This window comes from Strix aluco, chromosome 7, assembly GCF_031877795.1.
Source record: "Strix aluco isolate bStrAlu1 chromosome 7, bStrAlu1.hap1, whole genome shotgun sequence".
In the NCBI taxonomy this organism is placed as follows: Eukaryota; Metazoa; Chordata; class Aves; order Strigiformes; family Strigidae; genus Strix; species Strix aluco.
This window is the reverse complement of record NC_133937.1, coordinates 40,658,384-40,682,215: the sequence shown is the minus strand read 5'-3', so window position 1 is coordinate 40,682,215 and position 23,832 is coordinate 40,658,384. Positions and strand designations below refer to the sequence as shown.

The 23,832-nt window shown below is 42.0% G+C and overlaps 1 long non-coding RNA gene across 1 annotated transcript; it reads right to left on the bottom strand.

Moving 5' to 3' along the window:
- Nucleotides 1–1,185: 1,185 nt before the first annotated feature.
- Nucleotides 1,186–14,926, bottom strand: LOC141925687 (uncharacterized). Its single transcript, XR_012623909.1, has 3 exons — nucleotides 14,893–14,926; nucleotides 9,399–9,484; nucleotides 1,186–1,721 (listed from the first exon to the last, which is right to left on the bottom strand). It is a non-coding gene; the product is annotated as an uncharacterized LOC141925687 (long non-coding RNA).
- Between the last annotated feature and the right edge of the window lie 8,906 nt (nucleotides 14,927–23,832).

The window sequence follows — 23,832 nt, the reverse complement described above, 5'->3', positions numbered from 1 at the left end:
TCATGTACATCAGCTATAAGATGTTTTTCTTTTAGAGGCATTTACAGTAATCAAAAATGCTTTCTGGTCCTAAATTGCTTTTAACGAGATGGGTATATTTTCCTATGTGATAGATTAGTCTCCAAATACGTTGAGTTTAAAATAATTTCTAATTTTAGGATGCTAAGCTATTGTTAACCTTATAATAATTTTCTCTAGGAAATCACTTCCAAAATCTGCATACACTTATATCTCTCTACTACATCCTCCATATGAATCATGCATAATTACTTGGAAAAGGAGATTTGACCTATCTCTTTAGTCTTTATTCTCAATTACCCCTGCAATTACGGCAAATGGAGTCTAACACAACTTGTCTAACCCACACTTTGCCACTCTGTGATGAAGTTGGCAGTCTTCCCGCCCGCCAGAGAAAACTTCTTGGGAACGCAGTGCCGAGGCATTTCAGAGTGCTAAAATACCATTTGTGTATAATATAGCACTGCACATTTATGAGTTTGTTAGGAAGTGCTTTAAACTGTTATTGCCAAAATAATGAAGAAAGTACATTTCTGAAGTTTCATGTTGGCTTTTAATAACCCAGATTCTTTGCTGTAGATGAACATCCCAATGTCTCTCGCTAGCAGTGACAAAGAGGAACTGTCTCAATAATGACAAACTCTGGTGATGTGCTGTGTCATAACTGCAGAATCGCTACACGATCTTATGTGCTTAACCTTCCAGTTGCACAGTAATAAAAGTTTTTCAATAATAAATGTTTCACTCCTGAACTTTACACAACTGTGAATGTTTTGTGGCTTCTGTGTGTCATCTGCATGCTCTGAATTCACTTTTTCAGTGTCTCTTCTAGCTAGTTATTGGAGGTGGCTGACTAATTGCTGACAAGAGAATGATAACTTCATATCTTTTACCAAGAACGTGATGGGCATATTTTTAAAACTGTGGTCATATTTTCAAGAACATATTTCAAGTATATATTTCAAAGATCTACAGAATATCTCTGTGAATTGTTCCTGCTTTACTTACTGCTTCAATCCCATCTTCTAATATTAGTAAAACTGTCAAGTCTTGTTAGTTGTACACTAATTGAAGTTTGCATAGGTTATTAAAATAAAGATATTGTGTAGCAGATGTCTCCGTTTCTTTGTGGTATAATAAAAGGAGAGAAAAGTTAAAATTAATAAAATGCATATTTTAGAGATTTTCAAATATAGTGCAAACTGACGTTTCTCCTTTTAGACATCTCACCAGTATGAAAGCATTTGGTACAATGAGCAAGAAAGGCATATTTCAGTTTAAATATGACATTTAGAAGACAGTTACACTGGTAGTACAGGACACAGGCTGTCCCATCCTCACATGTTTCATGAAACTCAACTACAACTCTACATTTGAGGTCTGCGATAATTCTCACCCTGGACAGACTTTTATTCTAGATCAAAACACGGTCCATTGATTTCAAAGGGGGCAGGAGCAAGCACTACACCCAGAAACTTCTCTGAGTATTACAGTGTCACTTAAATCAGCTAAAAACCTCATTTCTTTAAGAAGAAAGAAAAATAATGGGTTATTTAGTGACATCAGATAGCCAAGATCTCCCTCGTGCCTTACCGCCCGTGTCTGCGCAGTCAGAGGAGGGAAAGTCATCCATTTAGGCAGCAGCTTTTCAGAGACACGACCGGATCTCCATAGACATTTCCCATACAAATAGCCACTTCAGCCTGATGAAATGGAGATAAAACCCAGTTTAAGACTATACAGCTAAAATCTTTTATCACATTTATTACTAGACTTAACCAATATTTTCCTCAAGTAACATGCCAGGCTTGATTAGTCTGAACAGTGAAGGAGTAATATGTTTAGGTGTTTTCAGTTATCTTTCCAGTGTTACACAAGTATTTTGTAATGGGAGAAGTAAAGTTGGAAAAGGTGTGGAGCAGGACCATAACTCTTGGAAGATTCTGGATCTTCTTCTCTGGGGCAGAGAAAGACCAGTAAGGACATTTCTTCTTTGTAATCTCACCACAGCCCAATTTATTGCAGATATTACCTGTCACTACCCTGAAGGAAACTTTTCTGTCTCTGGTGCCTTGAGGTGGGTTGTAAACTTTCTGTTGGTGGGTGTCCTGGAAGGGACCTTCTTCCAACTGGTTTGTATGGTGTCTCTCTTAGTTGGCATTTATTTCATGTCCTGTAACATAATGGTATGTCATGCCATGCTTCTCTTCCTTCTGCATAGGCTCAGAAGGGGTGTGGGTAGGAGGGGTGAGCAGTGCCATCAGCCATGCCGGGACATGGAGCAGTGACCCACCAGAGCCAAAGCACTGCTCGTCCCCACCTCGACTGGCACAGCTGCCCGTCTTCTGGTGTTGCTTCATAAATTATGCAACAGGTGATGCAGAAATTGTAGCACTCATTCTGTGGGCTGACACAGTGGCCGTAAACACATTTATTAATTTGAGGAGATAACCCATAAGTCCATGAGACTTCTGTGTCTCTCCTCTCCATACACTGTAAACAGAACCGAGGTGGGAGCTGGCTCTGGGACCAGGGCCATGCTCTGTTGCCTGAGCATTTATAACCAGCCAACTAGCAAAACAACCTGGCAGTAATTTGGTCTCTTAGAGTGAAATTTGTTGAAAGATCAGTGTAAAATACTTGAATCGCGGTTGCGTGCTACAAAGCATTCCCCACACTGCAGTAAAGTTTACAGCGGAATGCAGCAAAACGTAGCTCTGCTCTGAAGAAGAAAGACTCCCCCCAAAACAACCTGAAATTTATTGTGAGAATTTTAGAATCTTTTTGCAGATTACTGAATTGTATTTGATAATAATAAATAAGGAAGTAAGCTGAAGCCCTTAAGGAATTTAGGCTCCTGATTCCAAGTGAAATGAACAAGAGCCAAGTGCTGAAGTACTTTAAAAACCCCCATATTTATTCCCTAAGATAGGATGTGACATAAACAAAGAATACTCATGCACTCTGCAGCATTAACTGTGGGTTGCAAGTAATTTAATTTGTTAAATTTTTTTCAGCATATTTTTCAAGGCGCTATGCTATAGTGCTGTTATTGATGATTGGCAATGTTATTAACAGTCTACAATGTGTATGTTACCGATAAGAGTGCTGATGTCTTTGTTGCACTGAGTATAAAAAAGGCTTATTTATGAGTCACAAAAATACATTTATTTTTTGTCTCTTGTATGCATTGCTAGAAATCTAAATATTAGCTTTGCTTTGCTGATGGTAATAAAGACAAATTGGGTACATGCAACGAGCAAGTACAGAAATGATAGAATCATATAGATAGAAAATTATAGTATGAGGTATGGTGGTTTTCCCTGGTTTTTACCCGTTTATTACAGCAACAACAACAAGAAAATTATATCCAAATAGCACAAAACCTTGCTTTGCTCAGCTCAAAGTGAAGGAGAGTTCCTTCAGCTCCATATTGAGATTTCTTACATGAGGTGATGGAGTAGGTACAAATAATCCCTTTGCATTGTGGTGGGTACGTGCAGTCTGATACTCACAAGTATTGATTAACCAAACTTTGCCCACAGATCAAGGCTTTTTAAACAAGTCTAGAGATTTTCAGCCCATGAGACCAGAAACCAGAGGCCATGATCAGGATGCTGCAGTCCCCATTGAAATGCTCAAGCTGCACCATGAGGTTTTTCAACTCACTAAGTGGCTTTTGAAGCTTTGCTTCATCATCCTTCAATAAATGGTCTCTCCAAGTCTGCTTTTTCTGTTTTCCTTGCTTATCCTTTTATATTTTATTTAGTGCAATGATGGAAATGAAGCAAAGATATGCAGAAGAGGACTTCAGGTGTGATGGGAAGTGCTGCAGACGGCACAGACCTCTGCGTTAGTGCCGGCAGGTTATCAGCATTACCATACAGCGCTCAAAGGTGATGACCCTGCCTGAGCTTTCTTAAAATTTGTGCACAGAGAGACTGGATAGTACCAAAATAGAAGAAACAGAATAAAATCTTAATGACCAGAGGGCAAAGCCCTGGAATGGACAGGGGTGAAATTAAGCTGAATGTTAAGTGCAGGCTGTTTAAGGAGGAAAAGAGATCAAACTGACTGGCAGGGTTGAAAAACATCAAGGAAATCAGCAAAGGATGGAGATTCTGATGGCTCAGAGACTGCAGCACAGTGTGGTGGCTGGGGGTGCCCGGAGGCCTGGGGGGGGATTCTGGGGCGAAGGAAGTTTCAGTCCTGTAGCTGGAAAACCCTAAATGTTTTCAGAGAGAAGGAACTGAGCATGGCAGAGGTTGAGGGTGGAGCAGAGTTTGGAGAGGGACTGGACCACATCAAAGGCTAATAGGCGGTTCAGTGCCACAGCAGCCCGTGCCCTTGCAGAAGGCATAAACTGAGCATAAATCATTCACTAGTTAAGAGAGATTAGAAGAAGACCATAATTGGGAGCAGGTGATCTCACATCCAAACCTTTCTTCTGCTTTTTGGGCCTCCTGAAGCACATGGTGCTGCATTAGATGTTGAACAAGATGTTAAACTGGCTGTGGCAGAGCGTGAGTCAGCACAGCAGAGTCTGCACGGCCGAGAAGACGTCAGAGTCCTAACGAGGCCGCTGCCATTGGGAGGAGAGCCAAAACTGCTACAGGGAGATCACCCAAAGGCAGACCTTGAGTTGGCCGAATGGGCAGATGGCAGAAACTTCTTGATCTGATCATTTCTCCTAAGATCATTAGCGGCTCGAATGCCTCATTGCTCCTCTAATCTCAGGGGACGCAAAGACAAGGGTTCGCTTTGCAGGGCAGGTGCCGCAGGTGTGATGAAAGGATGTGAGCTTAAGAGCTCCATCATACCACCCACACCAACTTCTCTCCCTCTCTCTGAGCAGATACTGCTTAAGTATGTACACTGATAGCAGAAGAGCCTTTAAATACTTGTCTGTAATATTATAATTCAATGAATATATCAGACATCCTCTTCTATTTGTGATGAGGATTCATTTGTCAGAACAGCCGCTGAAGCTGTATCGCAGCTCGCCTTCCTCCACAAAACTGCACAGAGGCTTTAGGAAAGCCAGAATTAAAGTTGGCATATGTCAAATTGCTCTGGCAGTAAGATGAGCATTTTTCAGCTCATAAATTGGTTTATGACTTTTCATGTACCGGTTGGAATAAAATAAATTTATGGACTGGAGACCAGCTTTTTAATGGAACAGTAATGAATCTGAGGCAGAAATTTTTGGCACACAGTGTCTGCAGGATAATCAAAACTTGACTGAACAAGGCACTGAGCAGCATGACCTAACATAGGCCCAGCAGCGAGCAGGACTTTGGACTAAATGTCCAGAGGTGCCATGACCTGTGACTTTATGGCTCTTTTTAAATTATTTTCCTAACATTATCTGGATAATTTTCAAAACAAATTTGCACTTTAGAAATACACAATAAGAGTTAAAGTGCAAAAACTTTCCATGTAAAGATTAGAAAGATGACTGCATTATTTTGTGCTGGTAGAAATTACTTCAAATTTAATGTAGCCTCCACCATGACAAGTTTGCTCTGGCTCTGGAGATGACACAGAGTGGGTTGAAGTGGGGGGACTGAGGGTTGAACTGAGGCTTCTCACAGCCTTTTCAGTAGAGGTTCAGGCAGCTCCTTCTGCAGCTTTAGCTGCTCTAAGAGGCTTGTCCTCTCCCACCACGCTGTACACCAGAGCAGGGCCCCTGCATCGGAACCAAGGCAATACTACTTATGTGTATAGTGGCATCATTATATTTCAGCTGCATCTTCTGTTCCAAGTCTTTAAACATCTGAACATTTTCCTCGTCTTTTTTTCGCAAGCTGCTGCCTACTCAGCAGATATTTTTATTAACTCTTCACACTGATACCCAACTCTTTGTCATGACTTTTAAAGTTAATTTAGAACTCACCAGTGTGCAGTAGTTCATATTTTCCTCCTAATGTGCACTGTTTTACATTTGTCAGCAGAGCATTTCCTCTGCTGCACTGCTGTTCTCCCTCCTACCTTTATTAAATCCTTCGGAAGTTTCCCCCAGTCTTCCCACTCAACCTAACCGAAATAACTTGCCACGAGCACACTTGGCCACCTCGTTCTTTATGCCTCCCCCAATATTTAAGGGTACATTGGATAAAACTTCACATCCTGGCATTCTCTGCTGAGCTCCTGCCACGCTGGCAGGTGGCCATCTGCTCCTCCCTCTGCTCTCTGCCATGGCAGGTATCAAAGTACTGTAACTCCTGCCTTCGTCCTGTTTAATTCCTTCCCAGCAATGTTTTGTGGGAGGTTTTTGGCCATCTAAATAGCTGTATCAAATGCTTTGTATCTTGTTTATTCACTGTTTCTTTACACAGTGTGAAGTGGTCACTAGATTAGGCAGGAGCAATCTGCTGCTGTAAAAACCATGCTGTGGTCTTTGGGAAGTGTCTCATTTTTAGTGCTTGAAAAGAACAAGTGGATTTCCAAAGCATTTTCTCTATTACAAATCACAAATGAAAAAAAAAACCAAAATGGGAGCAGTTCACATCTCAAGTCTGATGGCTGAAGAAACGCGGCAAAGAACAAATTCTCACTCACATCTCATTTTTCTTGGAGAAGCTGATTCAGACTTTGTTCAAAGACGAACCCAACAGAAAATTGCATCACTGTGTGCTTATGCGGGGTGCAATTTTACAGTGTTGGGGTATGGGCTAGGCACTAACTGCACAAACACTTCGCCCCATGTTTGTGGCATGTTCCCTGTTGATGATAACGAGAGTTTGAGTACAACAGGATCTGTACTTTGAGCCCTCTAAGATGCAAAAATTGGGGTGTCCCCCAGAAGAGATAACAAGAGCCTTGCATCATGTGGGTGAGGAACATACCCCAGCAAGAACTCTGAGGCAGACAGAGAGCAGCAGATCCAACAGATTCCCAAGGGGAAACACACAGATATCAATGAAGATTCATAACTCACAGGCCTGATGGGGGCAAGAATTTGCCTAATATTTTAGGAGCTGGAAATGAAAGTTGGAAGGAAAGCTATCTCTACACACACCCCTCCTTGCAAAGGCAGCTACCTCCTTGTGCCTGCTTTAGATCACCAGCTTCAAATGCGTACTGCAGATGTAGTTTATGTGTTCAGTTACTCAAAGATGAGAAATAATGGGATTTCAACAATTACAAAAATCAAAAGACATGCGCTTTGTTGATAAAAGATGTGTCCATACAAATGTGACTCTTGATAATTAAATATGCCCTTCTATCAAGTTGGGAAAGACGCAGAGCAAAGATTTAGAGGTGACAGAGGGAATCTAAAATTAGATTCACACTATAAGCTGCATTACTTAGGGAAAGCTGAATTTATTTTCTCCAGTTATAAAGTCACTAATATTCCCAAGGAGAGACTTTCTCCTGCAATACATTGAGAAGACGTATCATGTTTTAAGCCTGCCAGGGTATTTGGGGCAAGGTGCTCTTCAAGGGAATAGCAAACACCTCAGAATGAGGAATTTACCCACCGTTTGAGTTTTTCACATTGTATAAAAGCACAGTCAGCTAGCTTGAGTCTCAGCCAAGCATCACCATTACTTTTCTCTCCAAATATCCATCTTAAGTTGCCTAACATATTAATCTTTTTCCCTTCCCCCCATTTCAAATGCACACACTGGGTGAACCACAGGTTTTAGCTGTCTGAACTGCCCAAATATTTCTGTCTGTTTGAGTTACTGGGGGTGGCAGATGTCATGAAGTAGAGCTGAAACCAGAGAGTCAGTCCTAATTGCATGGCTTCCATGAAAAGCAGCAGTGGAGCTCAATGTCAAGGACAACATGAGGACGAAGACTCTGACCAAGGCGATGACCAGCTTTTCCAGAAGGACATGGCATCTGGTAGACGCCATGTCCCCCACCCAGGAAAGAAGGCTGCATCCAAGTTGGATGTATCCAGGCTGGAGCAAAACTAGTAAAGTTTCAATGTCTAAGCAAGTCCAACATCTTTTAATTTCTCATAACTGTCCAGCACACTTGCTGTCTTAAAAATAGAAGAGTCTTGCAGCACTATCGGGAAAACAGTCATCACTCTGAAGACTGTTTCAGGTAATTGGTTGCCTAATGCACTGTTCTCAGCTCTTCGGTTTGCAATTATGATAGGTTAAAGATGTGTACTTTCCCGGTATTACCTTGAAAACGAGTATTTTCTCATAGCAATCTGGTTTTACACAGTTTTTTATTCTAAATTAACACAATGGCAGACTTGGCTTTACTTGCTACAAATGAGGTAAACAGGAAATCTGAAGAGAAGAGAGAAATATGGCCACAGCAAATTGAGCTTTTAATTAATTCATCTTTTACCTGAGCTTCATCTGCTTTTCCCCACTATTTCCTCTTCTGCAAGTGCTGCTCGGTGTGACAGGAAATTAATTAGACTCAGAGCTCTCATCCACCAAGAAAAAGAATCATTAATTTTGGTACTTAAGAAACTGAAGTCCTGACTCACAACATTTCCAGGCAGTGCAGTTTAATATCTGGTGATGGACAGTGTCAGCTATAGCCATTTCCTTCATCTACAGCCACCACTACAATCAATCACCAGAGGAGCGCAGGTAAACGAGGGTTCGGTGATGCAAATATAACTGATGAGAAATGACACCCTCTCACAGTGCCCTCAGCTGTGCAGCCTGCCTTTGGAGCTTTAGAAAGCAGTGCTGTGCCAGAAAAAAAGCTCCTCACTCAATGGTAATTTCTTGTATGAAAGCATTCAGTCCTGAATCCATAATTAATTAATTAAATGTAATTAATATTTACCTTGACATCAGGACAACAGGAGAAAAAAATAGCAATCTATGATATTATTGACAGATTTCAGCACATCAACCTTTTACTCCATTTACTGGCACTGTAAGGATTTCTCTTTACAATCTCCCATTTTACCAGAGTATTTTTAAGCAAAGAATGGAGCTGAACTTCTTTAAGCTTCACTGAACTTGGTTAGAGAATGAGGCTCAGTGGCTATGATAAAAAGAAAAATTTCTGGAAATGAATTGTTTTTCCCCTGAAGTGACAGGGATCAATGCAGCTTTTCTTCTGTTTAAGTCTGTAGTGGAAGGAGTGGGTTTTGGGAGTCTTCACCTGCAATTTCACATCTCAGATGTGCCCACAAACACTCCTGAAAATCTGCCAATCGCTCTAATAGCCTGTTAGCACATCACTGGCCCGTGTTTTATCCTTATGAAAGCATCCCAGGCAGGGTTGAGGAGCTGGAGTGCTCTGGGGAATGGTCCCAAAAGGCTCTTCCCACCCCGCTGCCCTGGGGTGGAGGTAGCAGAATGCCCTTCTGCAGGGGCTGGACAGAAATGAACCAGATTTGTGCCTTAGAACACAGCTTCAAAATACGTATTTTTCCAAATAAAACCTACCAGTTCATATCTCCATCTCTGTGGCATGTTAGCGTGCTGGGAATGTCCCCTTAATGCCGTATCTCAAGCAGTAGTTAGATGTCAGCCTGCAAAAGAGTAACATTTCTATGAAAATGCCAGTTCAGCATGCTCTTGACTATATTTATTTATTCTGTTCTTTAAGTAAGGACACCTACTTAAAAGAAAACTTTTAGCTTTACTCCCTGTATATGGTGTGATGATCTTTCCATATTTAAACTTTCTGCAGCTTCTCATTCCCCACCGGAAGGGGCTGGTGGCTTCTCATGTAATAGGTACTACAGTTGGGTCTACTAGATTTTTGACTCTTTTTCTGTGCAGGGAAAAAATTGTTAGATGCTTCACAAAGTGAAGCTTATCAATCTCATAAGTTAATATAAAGAAATAATTAATCCCATCTCTTTAGCTGGGGTTGTGGGGACTTTTTTGTTAAACCTAGAAACAATATCCCAGTGGATCATTCTGTCTGGAAGCAGAGCTTCAGGAAGAAGTATCACAGAATCACAGAGTCATCAAGGTTGGAAAAGACCTTGAAGATCATCTAGTCCAACCATTAACATTAATAAGTAATTCATACATGAAGCAATTCATGAAAACCAGAGCTTGTGTCAACCCACATCAACACTGCACGTATTGGCGTGGAGGGAAAATGGTGACCGGCATGATGCAGACAATGGTGCCGCTCCTTCAACTTTGGAATGTTGGGAGCAAACAACAACATGTGGGAACTGAGTTTTGTAAAACTAGAGCTGGTTACTTGCATCTTATTCTTGTCAATGCCATAAGCTCAAAAATGCAGTAAAAGCGTTCACTATTTTCACTGAATCTTTCTTTTCAAACATAAAGCACTGCTGCTTGTGTAATTGTAAATGAACTGGCTATAAAATACACAGGCAAAACTAATGCTGATGTTTCCTTTTCTACAAAGTCTATTTTCCCTTTCCTAGGGCCTGTCTTGTTGGAGGAGTTTTCCCTGCCTTTCCATGCATCAGCCAGTTGGTTGCCAACTCCCCCCTGTGCTCTCCTCCCTGCGATAAGAGGGCTGTTGACATTTACATGTAAAAAATGATGAATTATGAGCTATACTGCTTGGGAAATCACAAGACAACAGTAGCCTGGCCAGCAGCGAAACATGGCTGATACCCATGGTAAGGGCAGTACTCAAAGATCCATGCAGCAGTTTGTATTTTTTACATATAAAATTAAATTTAAAAGACTTTGTGATGAACAACAAGAAAAAATGGGAAGAGAGATTTTTGATAAAGCGCTGGAGGACATTGTCCAAGCAAGGCAGGACTTTTAAGAGCAATAAAGCACCAAACTAAAGAGTGTGCAGAAAGGGTTGTCTGGGGGCAGAGTGTAAGCAGTAAATATTGGGATCATCACACTAACCTGAACATGTGTGGACTGGTGCTTGTGTGGAGGTTTCCTAACAAGCAAATGCCTTTTTCCTTTTCTAAATGTGTGAGTGGAAGTGCAAAATGTTCAACTGGAGGGAACAAGAAAGAAATAGTAATGGCTAAATGTCAATGTATGAGTTACAGATTACTTGTGCATTATTATTGCTGTTATTTCAAGTGTTTTGTAGTGTTCAGGCATTTTGCCTAGTTAGAGGTGAGGATAAAGTCAGTAACTCCTTAGGACCATCAGACGTTTATACAACAAAATTCAAAGAAGAAAACATCCCAGCCCATGGACAAGCATTTCTGCTGTTCACAGGAAGCTGAGATCTGGCTGGATTTCACAGAATCACAGAATGATCTAGGCTGGAAAAGCCCTTGAAGCTCCTCCAGTCCAATCATGAACCTCACACTGACCGTTCCCAACTCCACCAGATCCCTCAGCGCTGGGTCAACCCGACTCTTCAACCCCTCCAGGGATGGGGACTCCCCCCCTGCCCTGGGCAGCCCATTCCAACGCCCAACAACCCCTTCTGCAAAGAAATACTTCCTAAGAGCCAGTCTGACCCTGCCCTGGCGCAGCTTGAGGCCATTCCCTCTTGTCCTGGCACTTGTTCCTTGGCTCAAGAGACTCATCCCCCCTCTCTGCACCCTCCTTTCAGGGAGTTGTAGAGGGCGATGAGGTCTCCCCTCAGCCTCCTCTTCTCCAGACTAAACCCCCCCAGTTCCCTCAGCCGCTCCCCATCAGACCTGTGCTCCAGACCCTGCACCAGCTCCGTTGCCCTTCTCTGGACACGCTCGAGTCATTCAAGGGCCTTTTTGGAGTGAGGGGCCCAAAACTGAACCCACTCATCGAGGGGTGGCCTCACCAGTGCTGAGTCCAGGAGTAAGATCCCTTCCCTGTCCCTGCTGGCCACGTTAGTGCTGATACAAGCCAGGATGCCATTGGCCTTCTTGGCCACCTGGGCACACTGCTGGCTCCTGTTCACCCGGCTGTTGACCAACACCCCCAGGTCCCTCTCTGATTTCTGCTATTAGATCTGTTGCAAAGCACGGATTAAATGCAGGATTCTCCTCCTGCTCAGGAGATCTGCCTCTCTCACACACTCAGTGCTCCCAGCTCAGCCCTCATGCTCTTAAACATAGTCAATATGTTAAAAATGAATGTATTAATTCTAATTTACTCCCATGCTTCTCCTGAACCAGGCAAAATTTAGCTCACGGGACAGAACTGGTGGACAAAATGACAGATCTGAGGAACCAATACGCAATATTACTTAAAAGGTGTGTTATAGTAGACTGGGGTGATTTTTTTAAAAAATCTGGTTTAGTCATATTAGTGGATGCCATAGCTTGACTAACTGTGCCTTTTAAACATTTTGCCTTTTAAAAATATTTAAACTTACTCTCAATACTTTTAAATATATACAAAGATTTAACCTAAATACTGCAAGGTATTTACCCATTGGAGGACTCTTTTGTTTATTAAATGAGTGAACTAAAAGTCTTTGATGGCTGTGGCTGAAAAAAATGGAAACATTGTACCTCAACACAGCTACTGGTAAAAGCTGTGTTCAGTAATTAAGTAACTGATTGCCTCAGATAAAATGGAAGAAAAAAATCTAATTCTTTTAATTTCAACCACTAACATTTTTTAGGAATGTTTCTCCATAAAGAATAAAAATAAAGTTAAAAAGAACCCTCCCTGAATTCTCACTTAGGAATTGCTCTACATTAGCTCAGACTTCACAGCAAACAGACTAAATTCTCCAGGGATTAAACATCAGTTTAACTATAAATCTACTATGATGACAATAGACTGCTTGGCCAGAGGTACAAGTGAGCCTTTGCTCTGTACAATAAATTTTGTGTTCTCCTTTTCTACTAAAGCTCTGAGAGAAAAAAAAAAAAAAAAAAAAAAAAAAGGAAAAAAGAAAGAAAGGAAAAAAAAAAGAGAGAGAAAGGCACAAGTGAGATTGACCATATTTCAGCAGTCCCTGCTGTTACAAACTATCCCAACTGGAAAAATTCTGGTTCCAGTTTGAAAAGGAATTATGTACAAAGGCAAGAAACTAGAAAAAGCTTTTCCATGCTCAGCTCAATAACAGATATAAAAAAATATCAATATGTACGTGGAGAATAAATAATTTATGCACTCCCTTCCTGTTGTTATTTCAGTTATACTGCACAGGTTTCTATCAAGGCATAAATTATCCATTCTTGTGAAAACATGTTTTAATTCTGTTTCTTTTATTTGAATTCTAATCCAATTCCCATGAGCATTGATATATGCAAACATTAAATAACAATAATGGTGAATACATTTTGAAAGTGTATGTAAAATTGTTCATGCAGAAAGACTAAATTTTGCATTTCTCCAATAGATGGAAAGAAAAATAGCCACCAACAGCATGACAGAGCCACGAGACAGCAAACATCTTTCACAGCGTGTACAGCTATCTACAAAACTGGTGTAGTGACTAAAGCACGTATAATTGAGAAAATTCATGAACTATTTCAAGACAATTCATGAACAAAAGAATCAAAAATAGTTAACTAAGGAATTTGCATTGAATGATTCCCCCATCTCTTACATTTGGTTTTCTCAGCTAGATTCTTCTATCTTTTCTTAAACACAACACCTTAGTCAGTGGCTGGTTCAACTGATTTCAATATAATATTTTCATACTCAAGTATCAGCCAGTTTTAATGGAAAATGATTTTATTTTTCCACATATCTTGAAATTTTCTCCACCCTCTGCTGTGGATTTCAAAATGACAATACCACAGCAGTGTCACAAAACACAGGAAAATCAGCCTTTACAGCTATTAAATTCTGTCTTACCCATGTATGTCAGTTGCTATCCTATGGCTACCTCTCAACAAATGCATTTTAGTATCAATGTATGGTAATATAGAACAGATTAAATTTTAAACTCAATCAAATTACAAGTATTTGATGTGTGGCACGTTAATATTCATATTTCTAGAATATACTTTTCTTTTTTATCCTTCGCAGTCAAATACTATTCCATAAAGCTGCTTCATAGGGTATTTTCATTATCTTGTACATTAAATTAGTTAAATCTTGATCTAGCAAATGTTCAAATCCAATACAAAAGTAGACTGTCATAAAATCTGAGATGCTTCTTATAGGGTTCATTATCTTGTGCACTACAACGAGGTCTCTTGTGACATAGTCATGTATACATACCCTGAGAAAAACTCCCCCAGACTTCAGTGGGGCCATTCTTGCGTTCTTTTTTACACCCACTACTTTTTCTCATTTAATAATATCTGTAGCTCCAACCGCACATACAGTAATCTAGAAAGTAGGGATATACCGTGCTTAGAAAAGGAAGAGTGGCCCACAAGACGGGTTCCTGCGTTTGCCAGCTGAAGCCCAGCAGTGAGGACAAATGGAGGAGATACCAAGGCGTGCGGGTGGCTCCTGGGATGCCCACGGCCCACGGCCTGGGAGGCAGAGGCAGCCCCAGGCTGTATCCCAAGCTCGGTAGTCAGGATAACTCACAGCCCAACCAGCAAGGCACAAGACCCACCGTTAGCACAGTGAGGACCTGTTCGGCAGCAGTGGCAAGAGCAAGACATGGGTTGGCAGAAAAATATCAGGGCATGAATTTGCTTGACACAGCACTTAAACCTGAGTATGGGTTGAGCTGGATGGACATTAAATGGCAAGGATAGCTGTTGATAGATAAAGAAATCCATTACCAAAGTGAGAGGAGGTGAACTTTGAAAGTACAAATCAATCATCTTTTGTTTTGACTGTTTCATTTTCTTTTAAAAAGCAGGCAATGGATGGCTTGTTTGAAGCAGACAATGGTACTGTAATTTCTTTAGCTATATATATAATGGCATCATGAATATGCATCTTTGGAGATTAAAGAAAACCCTTTCTCAGAATGACATGCAAAACACTCTGAATTTGATTATTTAAATCATACTAAATTATCAATGCAATTATCACACAGACAAAACAAGTAGATTATTATTCTGTGCAATTCTCATTGAAATGAATGGGGGAGAAACAAAAGGAAAGGGAAAACCATCCTAACCTTCAAAAGCAAGCTCCCAATCCATCTCCTCTTCTCCTTCAATATTCATCCCTTTCTTGCAAGGTGAAAAGTCTTTTGTCCCACCGCTCCCAGTTCTTTATTTCTTTCATAAATGTCTCCATTTTTCCTGCATTTATAAACTAGAGATGTTCACTTAAAGTAACAGAGCAGCATAACACGTATGAATGCTACGTATGAGATGGGTATTCACCCCCCAGCACTGCCAGCCCCTACCAGCACCCCCGCCTTGCTGCATGGCAGAGGTCAGTCGCCGATTGCTGCGGCTTCTTGCCACAGAAACCACGCTCCAAGTGCATTCGTCAGGGAACTGCCGCTGCTCGGTAGGGTTTTCAACGTGCTGGGGAAATGCACGCGACGGGGGCATCCTCTTCCTCGCCCTCATCAGCTCGCAGCAGTGACATCGCATCGTGGAGCAGAGGCAGAGTGAAGTGCACTGAGTGGTGCTCACGGGCATGGGCGTGTTATGAAGTTGAGCATTTTCCACCTCTAGGTAGGCAATCTGCCCATGGGAACACCAGTGGGATTCATTCTTCACCTTTAAAACTTTGTGTGCATTAGAAACTGCCTCTCTTCAGGGCCACTTGTTTTGCCATGCTGCTACCTCCAACATCCCCGCTGCCCAGATAACACGAATGAGGTGCTGAGCAAGATATTCTCCAAGAAGACGCTAGTTTACAACCTTACAACCCACAGCACCTATTTCATCACCCCCAAATTAACTCAAATCAGATGAAGTTTCAGCACTGTGCTTCTTTCTCAGCAGTGAAAGCAAGAGAAAAAGAAAGGAGTGGAGCTGTGGGCTCTGAGATGTGAAGCCAGCTGTCTCCTTGAAGGTAAATTATCTCAAATTCTACCATCATGAGCAGGAAGTATTTTTCTGTTGTGTTGGGGACATCAAGAGCATAGAGACATCGACCATTTTTAACGTTTTTGTAGATCCTCATCTAAACTAACCTAGTGTAAAAGAACATTAAAGGGTGATCTTCAAAATATTATACATAGAGTGTGAGAGAAAACCTGTCAGGATACACTCTGGGTTACCATTAACTGTGATGCAGAATGCTGTATGTTGTCATTGCTCATCTCCCACTTCACTTTACGGTGTTCGCTCACACCATGTGAAAGTTCAGAGGGACACATTTTAATTTGAGCTTTATGATGTGTGAGGCTGAAGCCTCCTAATGTTAAAAAAGGGTGTCATAAATAACGGCAGCTGTCTGGTGCATATGAAAAAGCCCACAGTGATTTCTGCAAACCTCTTGGGCCAGCTGAAGGTGAACAAACACACCAAAGTCGGTCGGGCTCTCCCACTGCATTTCTAAAGCAATCTCTGTTATTCCATCTGAGCCCTCAAGCCAGAGGTACTCATGCTGGTTGCCATGTCTCTGAAGACAGTGCAGACCTGGAAACAGGGGTGGAGGAAATATTTTGACCATGGTATTTTGCCTGAAATTGTCGTGGCTGGTTTGGTCCCAAAAAGTGTTTTCTATAACCTTTGACACCGCATTCAACCAAACCCAACTCTACGCTATGGGTCAGCACATAAATGGAAATTGCTGGCTTGCGTTGGCTAGAAATTGTCCATTACTGGCAGAATGGGGATGAAATCGTTCAGTTTACCCATTTTGAACAGGCAACTATGAGTTTAGTATGAGATACTTTCTTGAATAGATTTGTGGGGTTCCAAAAAGTATGTCTTTCTTTTGTAAAATATATTGATTACAATGATAATAGAGTAGGAACTACTTACAATGTACATAGCAGAGTAAGGGTAAAGTACAGGTGCAAGTTACGTTTCTCGTGGAACAAAGTGAAAATCAGTGTACTGCGCAGCTCTGAACGCAGTGGGAGGCAATTTCAGCCTCTGGCTTGGCAGGTTTGACATGAGTGTGCTCTTGCCCTTGCTCCAGGAAGGGAGGGAAGGTTTCTGCAGCAGCCCACGCCCCTGTGCTGAGCTGTCCCACGGCATGAGGCAACCCCGTAGCGCTTTGTGTGAGGGCTGTGTCCTGTTGTATGCTGACTCTGCTAGAATATGCTTCTAGAAAGGGACAAGAAGCTGAAACCCCCTGAAAATGAGCAAATTTGAGCTGGCAGACTGTCAGGACATCTAACCCTCGGGTTAACACAAGTGTCATCAGAAAGTGAGCAAGCCCTAAGGCCCTGGGACGGGGCGAGGTGCCGGAGCGGGATGGGAGGTGTGCAGGGCAAGGATGAGTGTCTGGCCAAAATGGGTCATTTTCATCTCCAATGATGAATGTCAGAGCATATAATTTGTTCATCTCATGCCTGTGTCTCATTCATACACAAGTTAAGTCCTGTTGCCTCTTCTAACACCATTTTCAGGTGCTAAATGCATGATGATAGACAAGGAGAATAAGACAGGGACTGATCTCCTCGGATCCTCTGGTCCAGCCTGGACCCCAAAGCAAGACCTAGCCCTGCTGGTGTCAGTCCTGGCAGCGGTGTCCCCAGTCCCTTGTCACAAAGCCATTGGCAGCAGCTCCACACCGGCCTCAGCCCTGCCCAGCACTCCTGCCCCACGCTTCCCTGTGCTTCCCTTGCAGATGCTTTTCTTCTAGACATCCAGCCCGGTTTGTAAGCAATACCCAGACCATTTCCATTTCGACCGTGGTGTCCAAAACTCCTTTTTCATTGTTGAAACACTAATGAAATCTTTGTATATACTCATGGAACATAAAGAGAGTATAAAACTCTATTTACTACATCTACTGTAACAATTCTTCTCATGAGTGAATTTCATGTTTCTGCCAAGCAAAAGGTGTTTCATAATATTTACTGAGAATGAAGGAAAGAAAGTTGTCCTGTGCAACACCCTGTTTGCAGGTTTTTAGCGCACAGAGGTGTTTGAGAGATTTAGCCCTCTCTGTGAGCTGTTGGGGATGCTGTACTAATAGTCCATAGTTAATTACATGCATTAAGCCTGTATCTCTCTCTATATACCTTGATATTGTGACTAATGCTCAGGACACATGCTACATAATGCTATAGGTATCAAAAGGACACACAGAACGGCATATAAATGAGTTGGAACAAACCTTTCTGAATTCTTCCAAAACTGTTCTCCCAGTGCCAGTAACTGAATATCTGACGTAGGGGAATGAAAGCCTGCCAGCCTGGCAGTTAGACTGGCTTCATTACAATGCAAAGGTCATCAGCTCAAATTCTCTTAAGCTGATATTGCTACTAAAATTTCTATTAACTTTTCTTTACATCAAAGCAATTGTAACTGAACTTGCTCTCATCATTTGCCTAAAGCAAAGAAACAAGCTGCCAAACAGCTGCGGCAGCTTTTTTTTTTTCTTTTATATGGAAACAACAATAACCAAAAAGAAAGGAACAGGAAAAAAACCCCAACATTAGCTATGGCAAGCTTATTAAGAAGTTCATTAGCAAATTCATTTCACTGATTAAACTCAATAATATGCATTCAATAGAAACCGAGAGATAATAGTAAAAACTAATTGTTGGAAGCAGATCACTTTACACAAGGCAGTTTATATGCGGTAGTTGTTGATGCACGGGCCAGTTTCCTGAATACTATACCCCTCGCTGGGGTAACGCTGGAGGCTTTGGGGCAAGGATACCATCTCACTCATTGGATGATCCAGTCCCCTTCTTCTGTCACCAGTGCAAGTACCGTACTGGGACAGTGGATTGAACATTTACATCTCAAGCAGGAATAATTCCACGTACCGGGATGGTCCCACACAGAGCACGTAGGGTTCCAGCAAAGTCCCAGAGTACATGCCTGGAGACATATGTACTCTATCTGTTCATTCTTCCTATGGGTGCTTCTGAACAAATGGGACTCAGGTGCTTAATTTCTTGCATGTTAGATTATGTTACTGCCTCTATTTCAAATGAAGAGAGTAGCTGATAGCATTGTCCAAAAAAACCCCAACCCAACAAGTTTTTATAAGGGCTGCTGCTGCTTCCTCTTATGCACCAATGGCTCAAATAGCTTTTTTAATGTAACAACTCTTCATCTTCCTGGCATTTTCCTTTTTTTTTTTTTTTTTTTTTCTGAAGGCTATTCATATCAGGGAAATAAATGCAGGGTGAACTAGGTGTAACTGTGGTGATCCGGATAAAAATTTTAATAAACATTGGCCTTGCTTACTCCTCTTCCATGTCCTCTACATATTAGAGTCAATCCTCAGCACAAGGATTTATCAGGGCTCCTGGAGAAGCTGGAAAGAGCAAACATGGTAAGTTATCAGTGCAGCTTTGCTCTTACATCTCAGGTATCTCCAAACCAGTGATGCTGGGTTCCAAAATGCCCCATGTCCTGCTCTGGCAGGTTCCTCCTGCCCAGATTCTCTGCACATGGCAGAGCAGCTTCTGCTCCTGGTGCCAACAGCGATTGTGCTGTGCAAACAGCATGGCTGAAGGCTTTATCCCTCTTACTGTGCTGGTGGCAGAGGAATCTAAATCACCAGCTGTGTAGGGCATTGGGTAAATGTCCTTCCAGGTACTCTCAGTCCACTGGGAAAAACGATGCTAGTCTGCATTAGGATCTGCGTGTAGGTTTGTAGTCTATAGCTTGTTTGTAAACTCTTTATTTCAGTTCCCTTTGGCTTCTAATTGGCCATTTCTGTCTCTTTCCATTATTAGATGGCTGATCTTAAGTAACTTATTGTGAAAATAAAGGACTAATAAATGTCCTCATTTCAAGCATACTTCAGTGGTTTAAGCCATGTTAAAAATGAAAACGCTTCAGGTCACCAACTTGAGCATTTAGTCATGTCCACTTAAAGTGCTTTAATGGTCTCTTAATGTATTGTTGCAAGTACATCTACAGCATTTTGCATAATAAAATAGAATTAATTCCCAGTGCATTAAGATATATGTATTTTTTCAAGTTTACCTTAAAAAGACCATCTATTAATAATAATTGTCACTCCACATATAGATGAGAGGTTATCTTCAGAGCTTCCCAATAAAAAACACTTTCCAGCTGTTTTAGTTGGTTCTCAATACGTCCTTGAGCTGAGTAGTTGCAGCATGCAGGTGTAACTCTTTGTGTTTAACAGAGGGGAGAAACTGAGGCAGTGGTCAGTTAAATTGCTTGACAATAGCTGTAACCAAGATCAGTGTCCAACAGCAGTTCAGAGTGGAAATGCCTGCTTTGGTATTCGTGAGGTGCCAAAGGAATCCCATGCACAGTTGGGGCAATCTCAAGCACAAATCCAGGCTGGGCGAGGAGTGGATGGAGAGCAGCCCCAAGAAGGACTTGGGGGTGTTAGTGGATGGAAAACTGACTGTGAGCCAGCAACGTGCACTGGCAGCCCAGAAAGCCAACCGTGTGCTGGGCTGCACCCAGAGCAGTGTGGGCAGCAGGGCGAGGGGGGGATTCTCCTCCTCTACTCTGCTCTCGGGAGACCCCCCTGCAGTGCTGAGTCCAGCTCTGGGGGCACCAACATCAGAAGGACATGGACCTGCTCGAGTGGGGCCAGAGGAGGCCACAAAGATGCTCGGGGGGCTGGAGCACCCCCCTGTGAGGACAGGCTGAGAGAGTTGGGGGGGTTCAGCTGGAGAAGAGAAGGCTCCGGGGAGACCTTAGAGCGGCCTCTCAGGACTGAAAGGGGCTACAGGAAAGGGGGGGAGGGACTCTTGATCAGGGGGGTAGGGATAGGATGAGGGGTAATGGTTTTAAACCGAAAGAGGGGAGATTGAGATTAGATAGATGGAAGAAATTCTTCCCTGTGAGTGTGGGGAGTCCCTGGCACAGGTTGCCCAGAGAAGCTGTGGCTGCCCCCTCCCTGGAAGGGTTCAAGGCCAGGTTGGATGGGGCTTTGGGCAACCTGGGCTAGTGGAAGGTGTCCCTGCCTGTGGTGGGGGGTGGGACTGGATGGACTTTAAGATCCCTTCCAACCCAAACCATTTCTATGAAAGCCAGCTGGGGCACAGGAACCCCCCATCATGCAAAGGCAGTGGCCCCCATGCAACACCCAGGGTTCCCCCAGCAGCTCTACCCCGAGCCCTTGCTGAAGAACCAGCTGGACAGATAGACACACGCCTGTGTTTACAATCCTTTGTGTAAATAGGACATAAAGTACAGAATGCTGATATTAAATCAGATGTGAGTGCTGATATTTTCTGCACATAATTTCTGTAGTAGTGTCAAGTTTTCCAGAAGAGGTCTTGCAATGAACTTATTATTGCCGTTATTATGAACGTGCTCTGCTTCATTCAGGGAATGTCTTCAAACATATTTGAGGTTGAGTTCCTTTAGCAATTTCAGCCCTAACAGTCTTTACCAGTGAACCATGCACTGTAAATAAGATGGGAAAAAAACCCCATTTCTCAAAATGATAATGTCTGGACTTTTCCCTGGCTGAAATTCTAACAGCAATAAGCATATTTGCATTATATCAGCAACCTCACGCCATAGCTATCTGCTCGGTAAAGTTCTAATATTTACAGTGCACACGATACTGTGTGTTGTTAAACTCATGGACAAACTCAATGACCCAAAAAACTGGGAAACGTATGAACTGGAATAAAAAGAGGATGGAAATAGCGTGTACTATGTTATCATAGGCAGCAGAATCAAAATACAAGCAGTAACCCAATTTCTACTGAAATGAATGTCAATGTGCTCTTGACTCCCACCAAACTTTTCCCCAACATGCTCTATTTTTTAATCCACATTATTTATAACTTTTTCCTGAAGTTTCCTCCTCTTTGAGATTGTGATGAAGGCAACCACAGTGCAGTTGCTCATGAGACTTGCCTTGCATGGAGATGTCTCCCAGCACTGGCTGCTCTTTGCCTGATGACTTTCCTGGAGATGAGGCTATCCTAGGGTCACACCTTGCAAGAAACAGATGGCCCCTATGGTGCAAATGTCACAGAGGAGGTGGTTGCTTTTGACGCCAGTGTTCAAGCAAGAAACAGCGATCTTGGGAAAAAAGTTATAGGACAGTTCCTTGTGTTTTTGAATTTGACTGGACTTGCTTTTCCTCCCTCAGCCTCCCAATCCATGTCTGGGATGAGGGTTAGGGCTGGGAAGGTCATACGTTTGCCATACGTTGGCCAGCTTGCTTCCCCTTTGACCTGGGTACAGCAGTCTATGCATTGTTTTGCCAATATATAAGGTTTATTCTTACAAAGTAATGAAGCATGAAGGCTTCCAAAGAGTACAAAAATGACTATTTTTGCTGTGACAAGACCTAGAGCCTGTTTTTTGGAGCAGGGGGAAGCAGCATGGAGGTGCCCCTGCGAGGCTGCGGGGCTGCCTGGGATGTTTCTTTGTTTCTCATTAAAGGATTATTTCTGTCCCCCACGCATATGAATTTTGTTAGAGGATGAAATATCTTGTTGAATTAAGTCAAGAAAAATTTTATTTTTAATTTAGAAGTTTTGTTTTCTGCTCTCTCTATAAAATGTCTATTCTTCAAACCTTTAAATGTTTCCTTAGGTAATACTAGTGTACATAACAACATACCATAACCGTTCCCAATGCTTTTATGAGAAGATGCTTTTATATTGACAGATATTTCAGTTCACTGAGCAGAATATTACAGTCTATAGAGCTTTGATAGAAGAAGGAGCGATAAAGTTATAGAAAATATATATTAATATTCTTGCAAGTAAATGACAAAACTGTAGAAAATTAACACTGCTGGTGTTAAATTGTCAGATTTCTAATTTTCCTTTCTGCTTATATTCATTCATCAGAAAACACATAACATTTGTGAAAGTACTGCAGTGTCAGTCATTTTGATCTGAGAATGGTCAGCTTAATACCTAAAAGGGGTTATAGTCTTTCTTTTACTTCTGAGAGATGGAAAATTACTTAAATGTAATTTGTTTTCTGTTTTCTAGAGAATAGATTATATGATTTATAAATGCATGTTATTTCTGTCTCTAATTTCCGTCAATACCTAATTCACTACTTCAGAGATCCACAGAAATCCCAGGGAGACAGATGTGAACAATTCCCTACTTTGGAGGGAAGATGGGAAGAAAAAGAAAGAGAAGAAAATGTTAACATTGTCTCCTGTTATACTGTACTGCATGTAATAATACTCTGCAGGTGACAAATGATGAGGAAAATTGATAGAGCCACAACGGTGTTAGCTGGGGACTTGGGAGGTGTGCTCCTTGCTGTGCCCCAGGTCCCCCGGGTAACCTTCCCCAGCCAAACCTCTCAAAGTGAATTCACTCTCCTTGAATTTTTCTCAATGTAAGGTAGAAGACAACAGGAACACTTTACCTCCCAGAAATGGTTGAAATCGGGATCTTCTCAAACCGCCCATGACTTTTCCAGGATGGTAATTATCAACACTCGCAGAACCCGAAACAGCCAGGAACTGGGGAGGAGACCAGGAACAAAGTTCAAGCATGAGCTCCAAGCGCAGCCTTGCGGGGTGATGCAGCTACAAGAGTCTGAAAGCGGGTGAAAAAGAAAAGATATTAATGCCTGAAAACTGTGAAATTGGAACCGATCAGGACAAGAGGGAGTTTATGAGGATTTCTGAAAGGAAACAGAAAATGAGCTGGTGATTTCCTAGATGCTAAGGTTTGTACCTTGAAAAGAAAGAACGCCCTGCTTCAGTATGGAGACGATGCCAGAGCCTTCTGACAAACATCTATCTGGTCCTAAGGCAAACCCATAGACTTAAAAAATGAAAAAAGTTTCTTCTCTTTTCCAGCTACCTGAAACTGGAATCATCAGGAGCAAAAATCATGCAGGGACTTCTGCATTCGGATTTATTTCTGCAGTTTGGGGTGGAATCAGCTTTCAGAAGTCTCAGAGGATCCAGCCTCAACACAGAAATTTTTTATTGTCTAGGTGTGACGGAAGAAACAGTTGTGCTAAGGTATAGCTGCTTTGGGAAGCATGGCATTGCAAAAGCCCTTGATCACCTAAGCAGCATCTGCTGTAAATAA